The sequence below is a fragment of the Zingiber officinale genome, chromosome 2B (assembly GCF_018446385.1).
Source record: "Zingiber officinale cultivar Zhangliang chromosome 2B, Zo_v1.1, whole genome shotgun sequence".
Taxonomy (NCBI): Eukaryota; Viridiplantae; Streptophyta; class Magnoliopsida; order Zingiberales; family Zingiberaceae; genus Zingiber; species Zingiber officinale.
The window spans coordinates 130,774,363-130,792,625 of NC_055989.1; positions in this window are offsets into that span (position 1 = coordinate 130,774,363).

Genomic DNA, 18,263 nt, shown 5'->3' on the forward strand with positions numbered 1-18,263 from the left:
TCGGCCAAGAAACGAGACCACTATAGTATCTCTTGATATCCTTTTGGGAGATAGTGTTGCTGACACGAGGCATGGTCAACAGGTAGATCATACGGAGGAAGCTTCTACTGTCTTGTCAAGGATATGCATGCCTTGTTAAGGTATAGTATTAGAGGTACTTTCCTAACAGGTCTCTTTATAGGATGTATTGGAGAACGCACCCATGTCTCGAGGAGTGTGCACGTCATCCACCAGGACTCTATATAAAGGGGGGTCCATCACCAGCGGAGCGGAGGTATGCGTTATTACTGTTTAGTGCTAGTTCTACTGTTGCTCTACTTCTTCTACAGTTCCAGTGACTGACTTGAGCGTCGGAGGGTCAACGCCGGAAACCTCTTCCCTGGCTTAGCACTGACGTTACTTGTTTTGCAGAGCGGAGCAAGGTCTACAGCCGGTCAACGAATCTGCCACATCCCAGCTTTCCACCTTTGCGCTTTCGGACAGGATCATTTTAGCGTCGTCTGTGGAAATGTAGCATGTATACGAACGAGAAGATAGAGGACGATGGATGATGAACGATTCACAATAGTGACGCTAACGCAAGAGGAGCTCGATATGCTATACAAGGCCGAGCAACAAAAATAGTGGAGCAGCAGCAACAACAGGCGCTGGTTGAGCGCCAAGCGCAGGAATCCGCGACATCAGCTGTCGGCCGACCAGCTGAACACGAAGACCGAGCAGACCAAATATCCACTTGAGGGAAGAACAAGAAGCCGACTAGCACGTATGAGGAAGTGCCTGATGCGCCGATCTCCTTCCATCGGGCGCTGTTCAAGATCTCATCGAAGGAAAGGGGTCGAACGGATAGGGATCAGGGATCTTTATCGGACGATGCGCCCGTTCGGAATGCAAGGAAAGGGAAGGCACCGAGGGATGATGATTCGCTCGATCGGATCAATCAACAATTTTCATAAGAGATTCTGAACGATCCCCTGCCCCAGCAGTATACTCCACTAGAGATTAGAGAATACAACGGATCTACCGACCCGGATGATCATCTGGTCAAATTTAACAAGGCGGTCACACTTCACCAGTACACTGATGGGGGTGAAGTGTTAGGTTGTCCTCACAACTCTCTCTAGATCGGTGCAACATTGGTTCAAGAGACTGCCGATCGGCTCCATCCACAACTTCAAGGACTTCCGAGCGGCATTCCTACACCATTTTGCCAGCAACCGTCGCCACCAAAAGACGAGTTTGAACTTGTTCTCGCTAAAGCAAGGGCCCAGAGAAGCACTGAGGGCCCACATTCAACACTTTAATTAGGTGGCAATGGACATCCCAGTGATCTCCTCAGATGTATTGGTGAACACCTTCATCCAGGGACTGACCGAGGGGGAATTCTTCTGATCGCTGATTCAGAAGCCGCTGAGGAACTTTGACCACTTGCAAAGGAAGACAACCAAGTACATAAATGTGGAAGAAGCTCAAGCGGCCAGAAGAAGGGAAGTGTCGGTCGAACCCGCCGCAGCACCTAAGCGGCATTCGTCAAGTAGCCATTAGCCTTCCAAGGGGCCTCGATCGGGAGGTGCGCAGCCACATAACGAGCCAAGGACACATGTCATGCAACATATGTCGTCCGGTCACCCATAAGTCGCAAAAGGAAAAGTGTGGACGCCAATGTTCTGCTCCTTCCACCAGTCGACGACGCACAACACAAAGGATTGCTATGACCAAACGCTAAGAGCTAGCAGGCTAGCTTCATAGGGATATCATCGCCGATCCCCATCTCTCGATCGGTGACACAGACACTGATCAGCCTGGCGAAGGGAGGAAGAAAGGGCGATGGCTGAACCACACCCTTATCAACCTCAGAGGGGGCACAACCGGAGTCCTGCCCGAGCCTTTGTCGAGCGGAGCAGACCTTTAGTTCAAGAGGAGGAGAACAGGAGCAACGCTGCTCAGGGAAAAATAGGAATGATCGTTGGTGGGCCCAAGCGGCGATGATTCCAACTAGGCAAGGAAGTCGCTGTTGGTGCAACCTTAGGTCAAGGTTGACCTGGTTGACCCGACTCGAGTTGACCTGACTCGAGTTGTATTTTGATGTTTGACGAAAACAGAAGAGTTGTATTTTGATGGGAGATTGTTGGTGCAACCTTATTGTTGGTTGCTACTCGGAAAACCTATAGGTTCCACTGTACAAAAATTTTGTACAAAGATCTGAACCTTTTCCTAGCTACCATGTGTTCTTTTAAATTAAATTTTTGATCGCCTGCGGAACTTAACACGTTTGATCCAAAACTTAATCTATTTGTTCTTTTAGGTTTTGACTTGGATCTCCTGCGGAACTTAACACGTTCGACCCAAGTCTCCTTAAGTTATTAATTCCATTAAATATTAATTTCCATAAAAGGTTCCCAGTACTGACGTGGCGAGGCACATGGCCTTCTTGGATATGGGAGCAACCACCACCGACTAGACAAAACCTTTTATAGAAAGCTAATATTTAATTTCCTAAAATAACTTTAGGTTAACCAAAGAGAACAATCAAATCACAAGGAAAAGAAAGAAACAAAAGAACACAACATCGAAAAACATATTCGAAATTCTAGAACGTAAGCCTCTTGTATTTGGTATTATTTCCATAAATAACTAGCATGATGTGGAAATAAAAATTACTAGTTATACCTTGTAGAAAACCTCTTGATCTTCTACCGTATTCCTCTTCTAACCTCGGACGTTGTGTGGGCAACGATCTTCCGAGATGAGAAACCACCAACCACCTTCTTCTCCTCCAAGCAAGGTTCGGCCACAAAGGAAAAACTTCACCAAGGAGGAAAAACAAAATACTAACCAAGCTCCAAGAGATGCTAGCTTTCTCTCCTTCTTCTTCTTCTTCTCCGAGTAGTATCCGGCCACCACAAGAGCTCCAATGGAAAAGGGAGATTCGGCCACCACAAGGGGAAGAGAGGGAGAGGATGGCCGGCCACACCAAGGAACAAAAGAGGGAGAGAAATAATAGAGGTTGTGTCTCATGAAGGCACCCTCACCCCTTCTTTTATATTCCTTTGCCTAGGCAAATTAGGAAATTTAATTACAATAAAATTTCCTCAATTTCCTTGACATGATTTAATTTAGAAAAAATAAAATAAAATTTCCAAATCAAACTTCAATGGCCGGCCACATCATTGGAGAACAAATTGGACAAGTTTTAATCAACAATTAAAACTTCCTAATTTGTTTCCGGAAATTTTAAAAAATAAAATTTCTCTTTTAAAATCTCTTCATGGTTGATAAAAGGAAATTTCTATAATTTTAATTTTATCAACATGTGAATAATTTTTAAAGAGAAAATAAAACATCTCTCTAATCTACAAATAAGGAAAGAGATCTAATCTCTTTCTTTAATCTTTTGTAGATCTTTTACAAGAGAAATATTTTTTTTTAATTCTCTTTAAATTATATCTTCCACATAATAATAAAAATTAAAATTAAATTTCTTTTTTAATTTAATTTGGCCGGCCCCACTAGCTTGGGTTCAAGCTAGGGCCGGCCACCCAAATTCATACCTAGGCCTGCCCTAGCTTGATCCCAAGCTAGCTTGGCTGGCCCCTATTGGGTGGGTATAGAAGGTGGGTATATGTGGGTATAGAACTCTATAAATAAGAGGCTACGATAGGGACCGAGAGGAGGAATTGGTTTTGGTCTCCCGATAAAATTAAGCATCCCGTGTTCGCCCCGAACACACAACTTAATTTTATCAATGATAATTCATTCCACTAGAGAACTATCATTAAACTACCGCACCAATCCCAAATTACATTTTTGGGCTCCTTCTTATTATGAGTGTGTTAGTCTCCTTGTATTTAAGATATCGAATGTCCACTAATTAAGTGAGTTACTGACAACTCATTTAATTAATATCTAAGTCCAAGAGTAGTACCACTCAACCTTATTATCATGTCGGACTAAGTCCACCTGCAGGGTTTAACATGACAATCTTTATGAGCTCCTCTTGAGGACATTATCAACCTAGTATCTCTAGGACACAATTTCCTTCTATAATCAACAACACACACTATAAGTGATATCATTTCCCAACTTATCGGGTTTATTGATTCAACGAACTAAATCTCACCCATTGATAAATTAAAGAAATAAATATCAAATATATGTGTTTGTTATTACATTAGGATTAAGAGCACACACTTCCATAATAACTGAGGTCTTTGTTTCTTTATAAAGTCAGTATAAAAGAAACGACCTCATATGGTCCTACTCAATACACTCTGAGTGTACTAGTGTAATTATACAATCAAGATAAACTGATACTTAATTATACTACGACCTTCTAATGGTTTGTTCCTTTCCATTTTGGTCGTGAGCCACTGTTTATAATTTATAAGGTACTGATAACATCATCTTCTGTATGTGACACCACATACTATGTTATCTACAATATAAATTAATTGAACAACTACAAACAAATGTAGATAATTTGACCAAATGTGATTCTTTATTCAAAACAAATGTTTACAAAAGCTTAGGCTTTCAGTATACACTCCAACAATCTCCCACTTATACTAATGACTAAGCTGCCATATCTTCTACCATACATCTGATTCCCATTCCCTCCACATGCCGATCGAAAGCTTTCGCCGGAAGGGCCTTAGTGAAAGGATCTGCCAGGTTATCCGCTGATGCAATCTTGGCGATGACAACTTCTCCTCGCTTCATGATATCTCGTATCAGGTGGTACTTGCGCTCTATATGTTTACTTGCCTTATGAGCTCGTGGTTCCTTCGAGTTTGCAACTGCACCGCTATTATCACAATAAATTGTGATGATTTTGGGCAAACCAGGAATCACATCTAAGTCCATTAGAAAGTTCCTGAGCCATACTGCTTCTTTAGCTGCCTCAGAGGCTGCTACATACTCAGCTTCCATGGTTGAGTCCGAAACGCATTTCTGCTTAACACTCCTCTATGAAATGGCTCCACCTCCTAAAGTAAACACATAGCCTGATGTAGACTTACTGTTATCCCTATCTGATTGGAAATCTGAATCCGTGCAACCCACAGGGAGCAGATCGTCTGCCTGGTAAACTAGCATATAATCTCTAGTCCTTCTCAGGTACTTTAATATATGGTTTACCGCAGTCCAATGTCCTTGTCCAGGATTACTCTGATATCTGCTGACCATGCCCACGGTAAAACAGATATCAGGTCTCGTACATAGCATTGCATACATTAGGCTTCCTACAGCCGAAGCATAAGGAACTGCTTTCATGTCCTCTATCTCTTTCGACGTCTTTGGAGACATCTCTTTAGATAGAACTATTCCATGTCTAAAAGGTAAGAAACCTTTCTTGGAATCCTGCATACTAAAACGAGCAAGGATTGTATCTATATATGAAGCTTGGGACAGACACAACATTCTTTTCTTACGATCCCTTATCACTTTGATCCCAAGAATGTGTGCACAATCTCCTAAGTCCTTCATATCAAATTGTTTGGACAACCATACCCTTACGTCCGATAATACCTTGACATTGTTGCCAATTAACAAAATATCATCTACGTATAGTACAAGAAATACCACCACGTTTCCGTTACACTTCTTATATACACAAGACTCATCCGAACTTTGAATAAATCCATATGACTGGATTACTTCATTAAACCGGATGTTCCAAGACCTTGAAGCTTGCTTCAGTCCATAAATGGACCGATTGAGCTTGCACACTAGATGCTCTTTGCCTTTTTCAATGAACCCTTCTGGTTGCTTCATATGGATGTTCTCTTCAAGACTTCCATTAAGGAAAGCTGTCTTGACATCCATTTGTCAAATCTCATAATCCATATGAGCAGCAATGGATAAGAGTATCCGGATAGACTTAAGCATGGCTACCGGTGAAAAGGTTTCCTAATAATCGATTCCCTCTTTCTGAGTGTACCCTTTCGCAACAAGCCTAGCTTTGAAGGTTTCTACCTTCCCGTCTGTCCTTCTTTTCCTTTTGTAGATCCACTTGCATCCAACAGCTTTTACACCATCAGGTGGTTCTACAAGCTCCCAGACCTTATTAGAGTACATAGACTCAATTTCAGAATTCATCGCCTTTTGCCAAGATGTTGCATCTATATCTTGGAGTGCTTCATCATATGTTCGTGGATCAGGTTCATGTTTACCCGGGATCAAGTCCGAAGACTCTCCCAAAAACATGAATCTCTCAGGCTTCCTCACAACCCTCCCACTACGACGAGGCACTGTCTGTGGTTGTGTATCATGTGTGACACGTGTTGCAGTCTCTTGTGGTACTTCATCTTGTACTGTTGGTACTGAAGTAGACGTGTCCTCTCTAAGTTCTTCTAAAACAATTTTACTACTGGGCTTGTGATCCATTATATAGTCTTCTTCTAAAAACTGGGCATTGGTGCTAACAATGACCTTCTGGTCTTTAGGACTATAAAATAAACCTCCTTTCGTTCCTTTGGGATATCCCACAAACACGCGAACTTCTGTACGAGATTCTAACTTATCAGCATCTGGTTTCAGCACATGTGCTGGACTACCCCAAATCCGAATATGTCTTAGACTGGGTTTTCGCCCATTCCACAATTCTATGGGAGTAGAAGAAACTGATTTAGAAGGTATTAAGTTCAGAACGTATACTGCTGTTTCCAGAGCATATCCCCAAAACGAATTTGGTAATTCTGAATAACTCATCATTGATCTAACCATCTCCATAAGAGTCCTATTCCTTCGCTCTACCACACCATTCTGCTGGGGTGTTCCAGTGCGGACAATTGGGATTGAATCCGGCCTCGATAAGTAATTTCTAAACTCTCCTAAGAGGTATTCGCCACCACGATCAGATCGTAGTGTCTTGATACTTTTACCTAATCGTTTTTCCACATCAGCCTTGTATTCTTTGAACTTATCAAAGCACTCGGACTTGCGGCGCATTAGGTAAATATATCCATATCTTGAATAATCATCTATGAAAGAGACAAAATATTCAAAACCTCCTCTTGCCTGGACAGACATAGGACCACACAAATCAGAGTGAACCAATTCTAACACTTCTTTGGCTCTATACCCCTTGGCCTTGAACGGCCTCTTGGTCATTTTACCTTCTAAGCAAGATTCACAAGTTGGAAAATTTTCCAACTCTAATGAACTCAAAAGTCCATCGGCTATAAGCCTCTGAATCCTACTTAAGTTAATATGACCAAGCCTTAGATGCCAAAGATATGCTTGGTTCATTTATGAAGGTTCTTTTCTCTTATTTGAATTAGAAGATGAGTTATAAATTTCCATGTTTTGATTTGTGGAAGAAATTGGATTTAAAATATACAAATTGCCAACTAATGCACCAGAACAGATAATCACTTTATTTCTTTTAATAACTACATCGTTACTGAAAAAAACTGAATATCCATCTAAAAACAGTTTAGAAACTGAAATTAAATTCTTTCTAAAACTGGGTACATAAAGACAATTTCTTAAAACTAAATTTCTATTTCTACTAAAAGATAAGTAGACGTCTCCCACTGCAACAACTGCCACCTTAGTAGCATTGCCCATGTAGACGGTAATCTCCCCTTCAGATAGTCGTCGGGTTTCCTGGAACCCCTACAAGGAATTACAGACATGATCAGTGGCTCCCGTATCTACACACCAGGTGCTGGTAGATAACACCGCTAAACATGTTTCAACAACTAGAGCATGAGATATACCTTTGTTTTGGTTCCTACGAGGACAGTCCGTCTTCCAATGTCCTTGTCAGATGAAGCATTGCCCTTGGCTTCTTCACTCGACTTTAAATCCAGACTCGAGATTTATTCACTTTCTTTCCTGAGCCGCTTGTTTCTTCTTCTTTCCTCTCGGTTTAGAAGTAGAACCATTTTCAACAAAGTGAATTTGAGAATTGTGACGAATAATCCTTCTGCTGCTTGAAGTCAGTAGTTTCCCTAATGAATAAATCCTTTTATTCATATTATAGTTCGGGAACCGCTCAAAACTTCTAGGTAGCGTTTGAGGATCATATCGATCCGGGTTTCCCATCAATTTCTCCTCCAAGGATCATCTCGTTCGGATAAGCCATCATCTTTAGGATATGATCCTACAGGAGTACCCTCTTGCATGGTGGTCATTATTTTTCTCATAGCTTCTTGTCTAGAAGCCCTATCCCGATGACCAAAGAGCTCCTTGAGATTGTTCATAATATCATAAGTCGTTGGTAAATCTTGATGTCGATGTTGCAATACATTTGACATTGAAGCCAAAATGTAACACCGTCATCTCATCCGCCTTTACCCATTTCTTATGATATTCAATCTCCTCTTGGGTAGATTCACCAAGGTGCATCAGACAAGTTTCGATCAAGATAAATTTATAGCTTTCAAAGCAATGTAACAATGTCCAGGTTCCTTTTCCAATCTATGTAATTAGGTCCAGTAAGTCTATTTTATTGAAGTATGATGGACAGTGGGTTGAAAGTCATCCTAAAAATCACAAATAACTTTTGGTCAGAACTCTAAATTTAGAATAATATTGATTTCTCAAACAATACTATTTTAAATTAACCAACACCTCATAACACCGTGAATTTTGTATGCCACGTTAGTGTGGACGTATACAAATTCAACATTTGTAAAAGGAGGGTTTTAACCCATTAATTTTATTATCTTGTCAACCTAACTTTTTGACAAATAAAATTAATAGTTGGTATCATTTGGTCACACAAATAATAGCAGTGACTCCGTTGGGGAGGATACTATTAGATGTGTCTAAGTGTATACCATTACTTGACACTAAGTCCATTAATAAGATTATGCCCCTTCCGTTGGGGAAGATCACACGCTCTTAATTAACTTCCTATAGTCATCCAAAAATGAAAGTCTATTCTAGTGATCCGCAAACAAGCTCATCCGTTATGGAGGAAGGCACTTAGAGCCAATGCGCAAGCTTGTTTGCATCACTTACAAACCAGTAATGGAGACCATGGGATTTATTTAAAAATCCCTCTCCCACTTAGTTATTTATAAATGAGGAATTTTAACTATGCTAGCCTACTAAAACTTGTAAACTAACATGCACACACAGAATAATATAAAAGCAATAAATAGAAAATTTAATTTTCAACTATTATGGCTTTTCTCTAATTGTCCTCCGTGTGTCGTCATCCCAAGCTGCTGCCATATTTGGCCACCGCTACCGGGTCTAGCTGTCGCATTCATCTTGCTCCTAGTTCCGCTGCGCCTCTGGTCCTTAGAAGGTTCCACGCTTTGCAAGATTCGATCCGCGACATAAATAGAATTTTACATTTTGATCCTATATTCCATAAAAGAAATGTACATGTATCTAGGTCAAAAATAAAATCCTAATAAAACTAAATACAGCTCCTGCTGTATTTGAATACAATCATGCACACACAGATAAATGCCCTTGACATGTCCAAGGGTCCAATCACACACATAATAACTAAAAGTCATAATAGTTGGATCCTGCATCCACAAAGTTAGCACATCCTACTATTAACCTGCCTAAATTATGTATGTCATGTGCATAATTAACCTAATACCAAATACACAGAGGCAAAACCCTAGCTCTGATACCAATTGTTGGTTGCTACTCGGAAAACCTATAGGTTCCACTGTACAAAAATTTTGTACAAAGATCTGAACCTTTTCCTAGCTACCATGTGTTCTTTTAAATTAAATTTTTGATCGCCTGCGGAACTTAACACGTTTGATCCAAAACTTAATCTATTTGTTCTTTTAGGTTTTGACTTGGATCTCCTGTGGAACTTAACACGTTCGACCCAAGTCTCCTTAAGTTATTAATTCCATTAAATATTAATTTCCATAAAAGGTTCCCAGTACTGACGTGGCGAGGCATATGGCCTTCTTGGATATGGGAGCAACCACCACCGACTAGACAAAACCTTTTATAGAAAGCTAATATTTAATTTCCTAAAATAACTTTAGGTTAACCAAAGAGAACAATCAAATCACAAGGAAAAGAAAGAAACAAAAGAACACAACATCGAAAAATATATTCGAAATTCTAGAACGTAAGCCTCTTGTATTTGGTATTATTTCCATAAATAACTAGCATGATGCGGAAATAAAAATTACTAGTTATACCTTGTAGAAAACCTCTTGATCTTCTACCGTATTCCTCTTCTAACCTCGGACGTTGTGTGGGCAACGATCTTCCGAGATGAGAAACCACCAACCACCTTCTTCTCCTCCAAGCAAGGTTCGGCCACAAAGGAAAAACTTCACCAAGGAGGAAAAACAAAATACTAACCAAGCTCCAAGAGATGCTAGCTTTCTCTCCTTCTTCTTCTTCTTCTCCGAGTAGTATCCGGCCACCACAAGAGCTCCAAGGGAGAGGGAGAGGTTCGGCCACCACAAGAGGAAGAGAAGGAGATGATGGCCGGCCACACCAAGGAACAAAAGAGGGAGAGAAATAATAGATGTTGTGTCTCATGAAGGCACCCTCACCCCTTCTTTTATATTCCTTGGCCTAGGCAAATTAGGAAATTTAATTACAATAAAATTTCCTCAATTTCCTTGACATGATTTAATTTAGAAAAATAAAATAAATTTTCCAAATCAAACTTCAATGGCCGGCCACATCATTGGAGAACAAATTGGACAAGTTTTAATCAACAATTAAAACTTCCTAATTTGTTTCCGGAAATTTTAAAAAATAAAATTTCTCTTTTAAAATCTCTTCATGGTTGATAAAAAGAAATTTCTATAATTTTAATTTTATCAACATGTGAATAATTTTTAAAGAGAAAATAAAACATCTCTCTAATCTACAAATAAGGAAAGAGATCTAATCTCTTTCTTTAATCTTTTGTAGATCTTTTACAAGAGAAATATTTTATTTTTAATTCTCTTTAAATTATATCTTCCACATAATAATAAAAATTAAAATTAAATTTCTTTTTTAATTTAATTTGGCCGGCCCCACTAGCTTGGGTTCAAGCTAGGGCCGGCCACCCAAATTCATACCTAGGCCTGCCCTAGCTTGATCCCAAGCTAGCTTGGCCGACCCCTATTGGGTGGGTATAGGTGGGTATAGAACTCTATAAATAAGAGGCTACGATAGAGACCGAGAGGAGGAATTGGTTTTGGTCTCCCGATAAAATTAAGCATCCCGTGTTCGCCCCGAACACACAACTTAATTTTATCAATGATAATTCATTCCACTAGAGAACTATCATTGAACTACCGCACCAATCCCAAATTACATTTTTGGGCTCCTTCTTATTATGAGTATGTTAGTCTCCTTGTGTTTAAGATATCGAATGTCCACTAATTAAGTGAGTTACTGACAACTCATTTAATTAATATCTAAGTCCAAGAGTAGTACCACTCAACCTTATTATCATGTCGGACTAAGTCCACCTGCAGGGTTTAACATGACAATCTTTATGAGCTCCTCTTGAGGACATTATCAACCTAGTATCTCTAGGACACAATTTCCTTCTATAATCAACAACACACACTATAAGTGATATCATTTCCCAACTTATCGGGTTTATTGATTCAACGAACTAAATCTCACCCATTGATAAATTAAAGAAATAAATATCAAATATATGTGTTTGTTATTACATTAGGATTAAGAGCACACACTTCCATAATAACTGAGGTCTTTGTTTCTTTATAAAATCAGTATAAAAGAAATGACCTCATATGGTCCTACTCAATACACTCTGAGTGTACTAGTGTAATTATACAATCAAGATAAACTGATACTTAATTATACTACGACCTTCTAATGGTTTGTTCCTTTCCATTTTGGTCGTGAGCCACTGTTTATAATTTATAAGGTACTGATAACATCATATTCTGTATGTGACACCACATACTATGTTATCTACAATATAAATTAATTGAACAACTACAAACAAATGTAGATAATTTGACCAACTGTGATTCTTTATTCAAAACAAATGTTTACAAAACTTAGGCTTTCAGTATATACTCCAACACCTTAGGTCAAGGTTGACCTGGTTGACCTGACTCAAGTTGTATTTTGATGTTTGACGAGAACAGAAGAGTTGTATTTTGATGGGAGATTGTTGGTGCAACCTTAGGTCAAGGTTGACCTGGTTGACCTGACTCGAGTTGACCTGACTGAAGTTGTATCATGATGTTTGACAAGAACAGAAACTTGGGAGGTTGTGGGTGCAACCCTTGGTCAAGGTTGACCTGGTTGACCCGAGGTGAGTTGACTTGGCACGGAAAAGTCCAAGCAGGGAGCTTGACACGGGAAAAGTCCAAGCAGGGAGCTTGGCACGGGAGAAAGTCCAAGTATGGAGACTTGGCACGGAGAAGTCCAAGTATGGGAACTTGGCAAGTGGAAGTCGGAGAGGGCTCGGTAGCTCGTTCTCCGGACTAGGTCAGAGAGGGCTCGGTAGCTCGTTCTCTGGACCGGAAGTGAAAGATGGAGAGGGCTCGGTAGCTCGTTCTTCAGACTAGGTCAGAGAGGGCTCGGTAGCTCATTCTCTAGATCAGGCAGGCAGATTGGAAATCCTGGTGAGTGAAGCCAGGTGAAAACCCTAGTGAGTGAAGCTAGGTGAAAGTGAAAGTCCTGGTGAGTGAAGCCAGGCAGATAGAAAGTCCTGGTGAGTGAAGCCAAGCAGACGGAAAAGTCCTGGTGAGTGAAGCCAGGCAGATTGGAAATCCTGGTAAGTGAAGCCAGGTGAAAACCCGAGTGAGTGAAGCTAGGTGAAAGTGAAAGTCCTGGTGAGTGAAGCCAGGCAGTTGGTGAAAGTCCTGGTGAGTGAAGCCAGGCAGTTGGGAAGTCCTGGTGAGTGAAGCCGGGCAAGGAAAAATCCAGATGGATCAAGGCTGATCGGACATCTGGTGTTGTGAAGGTCAAGTAGGTCAAGGGAGTGACCGGATACTTGGCACGAAGAGAAAAGTCTAAGTGGGTCAAAGGGATTGACCGGACACTTAGTAGGGAGTCTTAGCAGGTCAAGGGAGTGACCAGATGCTAAGCATGAGATACCAATAGGTCAAGGTTGACCGGATATTGGTTTGGAAGGCGTGGGACTTGGTTTGGGCAAAAACCAAGAGCTGGATCGATCAGTGGATCGATCCAGTGATACACTGGGTTATCCACTGGTATTGCCGAGAAAGTAATCATCAGCAATCTGATAGGAAAACAGTCGGTCAAAAATATGAAGAAGAAGATCGGGAGAAGAAGAGGGAGAACATGACCGGACCATTCAGGAGACGCTCCTAGACGAGGATCGACATCCGACGACGGTGCCCATAGGTGGCTGAGAGGGGGGGTCTCATAGCAAGGGTCCCAAGACCGATCAGGGACAGTGTGGACCGATCAGGTTGGAGCCTGATCGGTCCAGGCCTAGCCGTTGTGAGTGACAACGGCTAGATCTCAGTCTTCTGTGTCTTCTTCTGCCTTCACAGGTTTGCAGGTTCAGCTATATAAAGAGTCGAGCGACTCTACAGGATCTTCTTCTTGCTTCTGCAAGTTCTTCCTGGTTCCTTCTGCGAGTTTTGCTGAGCTCATACTTCTTGAAGCTTCGCGTGAGCTTCCCTGCTGCTGGCATTCGTGAAGCTGCTGCTTCATCAACGGATCTCCAGACGAAAAGGCAAGCTTGTTTGTTTTACATTCATATTGTCTTGTGCTTCTTTGTATTTTGTGTACTTCTATCTTGCTATTGCAAGAGTTATTGTTACGAGGTTTCTCCACCCAGAAGGAGTATATATATTAGCCGGTTCTCCGGGGTCTCATCCACCGACGGATTGGTAGGCTTCGTCCACCTTACGGACACGCCGAGGAGTAGGAGTTTATCTCCGAACCTCGTTACATCGCTGCGTGTTGAGGTTTGATCTTCTTGTCTTTGTTTCTTTGTTTTATTTTCCGCTGCGCTAACGTCAACTTGTAGAAAGAAACGAAGATTTGGGGTCGGCTATTCACACCCCCCCTCTCTAGCCGCGACCATCGATCCTAACAAGTGGTATCAGAGCAAGGTTGCTCTTCGACGGATTAATACCCGGGGGAGCACAAGCTAGAGAATGGATGGACTTGGAGAAGACGTCACAATTCCACCTTTCTACGATCGCGATGATTTCGCATATTGGAAGGTAAGAATGAAGTACTTTCTTATGACTAACCTAGTTCATTGGAGTTGTGTGCAGGTAGGGTTTACTCATCCGGTGGATAAAGACGGAGAAACCCTAGAGAAGAAAAAGTGGACGAAGGAGCAAATCCACCAATCCACAATCAACGATGAGGTAACGAAAATTCTTGAATTTTCATTACCTAATGACATTTTGTGTAAGGTAGGTGGATATAACAATGCCAAGGAGTTGTGGAACAACTTGGCCAAGTTCCATGAGGGAAGCTCCACTTCAAGTCATGAAGAGGAGTCAAGTGAGCTAAGTAGCTCACTTCATGGAGGCATGGAATTAGAAGTTGAGGGCCACTCAACATCTAAGGAAGAAAAGGAGGAGAGTTCTTCTTCAAGATCGGAGCAAGAAGAAGAAGCTTCTACCTCCGGAAGGGATGAAGGAGAGAGCTCATCCTCAACCCTAGGTAACTCAAGCAATTTAAGTTCAAATAAATTGCATATAATGTGCTTTGAGTGTAGGGAATTTGGGCATTATAAGAGTAAGTGTCCAAAGAGGATTAGGAAGACTCCACCGGCGCCAAAGGTCAAGGAAGCCGGAGTCCCGATACGCAAGGGCAAGGAGCACGTGGTGTGCTTCCAATGCAAGCGAAAGGGACACTATAGGAGCCAATGTCCGAGGGGGAGGCAACCTCACAAGGACAAGAAACCAAGCACATCGATAGGGGGAGCTAAGGCAAACCCTAAGGTAACCTTTAAGGCTCATTATTGCAATTCTAATAAGACACATGCTAGTAGTTTTATTGCAATTGCTAATAATGATAAGCATGTTAATTATAGGAATCAATATATGTGCTTAGGTGCTAAACATGTTAGCTTGAATAAGGACAACTCTAGAAATGTCAACCCTAGGATTAACCCATCTAAGGCTAAGGAAAATCTAGGTAGAAATCCCAAATCATCTAGACATATGCCTAGGAATACCTCAAAGAAAAATGATAAATTAAAGCTTGAGGTATTAGAGAAAGAAAATCAAGTCTTGAGGTCAAGACTTGACTCTCTAGAAAAGGCTTTTGAGGATTTGACTCTAGGGTCTAGGGGTCAAAAACCCAAGTCCAAGGACAAGAAAGGTTTGGGTCACAAACCTAAGTCCCAAGTGGTCAAGCCCACTAACCATGATGTTTCATTCGATTATGGAACAAAACCTAGGACTAGGAAGACCATCACCAAGGTCACAAGGGGAGTCACCCCTAGAGTTGATCTTGATGAGTCCCAAATGACCAAGGCTTTAAAGCCTAGGAGGGTCATTAGGAGGGTTGCTAGGGAAGTCATCCCTAGTGAATATTTAGTGAACCCAATGAGCTCAAATAGGTATTGGGTTCCTAGGAGCGTGATTCCATCACGCTAGAAGAGTTAGGGTGTGCCAACCTTAATTGAATAGGTAGTTAATCTATTCATGACAAAAGGTGGCACTTTAGAAATTTTCAAGGTGTAATCAAGCCTTGAAAATGAAATTAAGAATTATTCCTAAGGTGATTAGAATGTGCCAACTACATTTGAGGAGTTCTCTTAGGTCAGTTTAATTGGCACATAGTGATCTAAACATCTTTGGTATAAGATGCTAGGTCTATTACACTTAGGAATATAGAACCTATGGCAAAATGATCAAAACTATCAAAAATGGCAATTAAGGCTAGAATTAGGTATCTTCTATACCTTTACATGTTATTTGCCATATATTGTTTGCCATATGTCATGTCATGACATCATATTCAATTTATTATCATTTGAAATGTCATGATAATGCTTAGGTTAGTTAAATGTCATGCTCTATTTAAGTTTCATACTTTATGCCATGACATCATGACATTGGCACATGTTCCATTTATGATACTATTTTATGCCATGTCATCATCTCTTGCATTTATAATCAATGAAATTGATTTAAGGACTAAAACACAATTTGATATGGAGATCAAATTGTTGTTTAGAAAATGCATGAGAACCTAGTTAAGATGACCTAAATCCATATCTCACATCAAAATTGACTTGGATGTGTTTGATACACGTTAGATGTGTGTGAGATATTAGGATGATGAGTTAGGATCAAGGTGCATAGTTCTTGTACCTAGATGAGCCTAATTCGAAATTGGAGGATCATAGGGAAAGCTTGTGTACAAGTCATGTACATTTAGCCCTAAGATTGTGGTCCTAAATTGAATGGTTTAAAATCATTTCAAAATTGATTTGAAAAACCTTGATGAAGCTTTTCTAGTGATAGCATTCATCATTGAGCAAGTTGATACAAAGTTGAGTTAAACTTGAACTATTTCAAAGTTTCTCGAACTTTGTATCAAGTTTTGAAAATGGAAGTTATTTTCATCGAAAATTATTTTTCCATGATAATATATGTTATGAGAAATGTATCCTCAAAATTTTACAATTTTTGAAATTTTATGTGATTTTTGAGAGGTTTCTGAATTTCGGAAGTAGAAAAATCAGAAACTTCTGATATCAGAGTTGGGGACCGATCAGAGGGGATTCTGATCGGTCCAGGGCACTCTGGATTGGTCACTGGACCGGTCCAGGAGAGTGTGGATCGGTCTGGTGACTGATCCAGTGAAGGTCTGATCGGTCAGGTGACCGATCAGCGCGTGCCAACTTGCTGATTTTCGACTGTTTTGTCTGAAATTTCAGCTGGGAGTTGGTGTTTTGGATTTCTAAAGGCTTGAAACTCTCTAAGACATTGTTGGTGCAATGGTCAAGGGGGAGTTGACCTTTAGGGGGAGTTTTACCTATTAGTCAAGGGGGAGTTTTTACTCCTAAAGACTTGAGTGATATGGGATTATCACTAAGTTAATTGTTGACCTTAGTATCAAGGGGGAAATTAAGGGTTTCAATGAAAGGTATGGGACCTTCATTAGAAAGAAACTCTTGACCTTGATTCACTCTTTTTGATGTGTGTCAAAAAGGGGGAGAGTGTAGGTTTGGGGAGAATGTTCAAGGAAGAACATTAGAAAACCTAAGTTAGGTTATGGTTTTGTCAAACATCAAAAAGGGGGAGATTGTTGGTGCAACCTTAGGTCAAGGTTGACCTGGTTGACCCGACTCGAGTTGACCTGACTCGAGTTGTATTTTGATGTTTGACGAGAACAGAAGAGTTGTATTTTGATGGGAGATTGTTGGTGCAACCTTAGGTCAAGGTTGACCTGGTTGACCTGACTCGAGTTGACCTGACTCAAGTTGTATCTTGATGTTTGACAAGAACAGAAACTTGGGAGGTTGTGGGTGCAACCCTTGGTCAAGGTTGACCTGGTTGACCCGAGGTGAGTTGACTTGGCACGGAAAAGTCCAAGCAGGGAGCTTGGCACGGGAAAAGTCCAAGCAGGGAGCTTGGCACGGGAGAAAGTCCAAGTATGGAGACTTGGCACGGAGAAGTCCAAGTATGAGAACTTGGCAAGTGGAAGTCGGAGAGGGCTCGGTAGCTCGTTCTCCGGACTAGGTCGGTAGCTCGTTCTCTGGACCGGAAGTGAAAGACGGAGAGGGCTCGGTAGCTCGTTCTTCGGACTAGGTCAGAGAGGGCTCGGTAGCTCGTTCTCTAGATCAGGCAGGCAGATTGGAAATCCTGGTGAGTGAAGCCAGGTGAAAACCCTAGTGAGTGAAGCTAGGTGAAAGTGAAAGTCCTGGTGAGTGAAGCCAAACAGATAGAAAGTCCTGGTGAGTGAAGCCAGGCAGACGGAAAAGTCCTGGTGAGTGAAGCCAGGCAGATTGGAAATCTTGGTGAGTGAAGCCAGGTGAAAACCCTAGTGAGTGAAGCTAGGTGAAAGTGAAAGTGAAAGTCCTGGTGAGTGAAGCCAGGCAGTTGGTGAAAGTCCTGGTAAGTGAAGCCAGGCAGTTGGGAAGTCCTGGTGAGTGAAGCCGGGCAAGGAAAAATCCAGATGGATCAAGGCTGATCGGACATCTGGTGTTGTGAAGGTCAAATAGGTCAAGGGAGTGACCGGATACTTGGCACGAAGAGAAAAGTCTAAGTGGGTCAAAGGGATTGACCGGACACTTAGTAGGGAGTCTTAGCAGGTCAAGGGAGTGACCAGATGCTAAGCATGAGATACCAATAGGTCAAGGTTGACCGGATATTGATTTGGAAGGCGTGGGACTT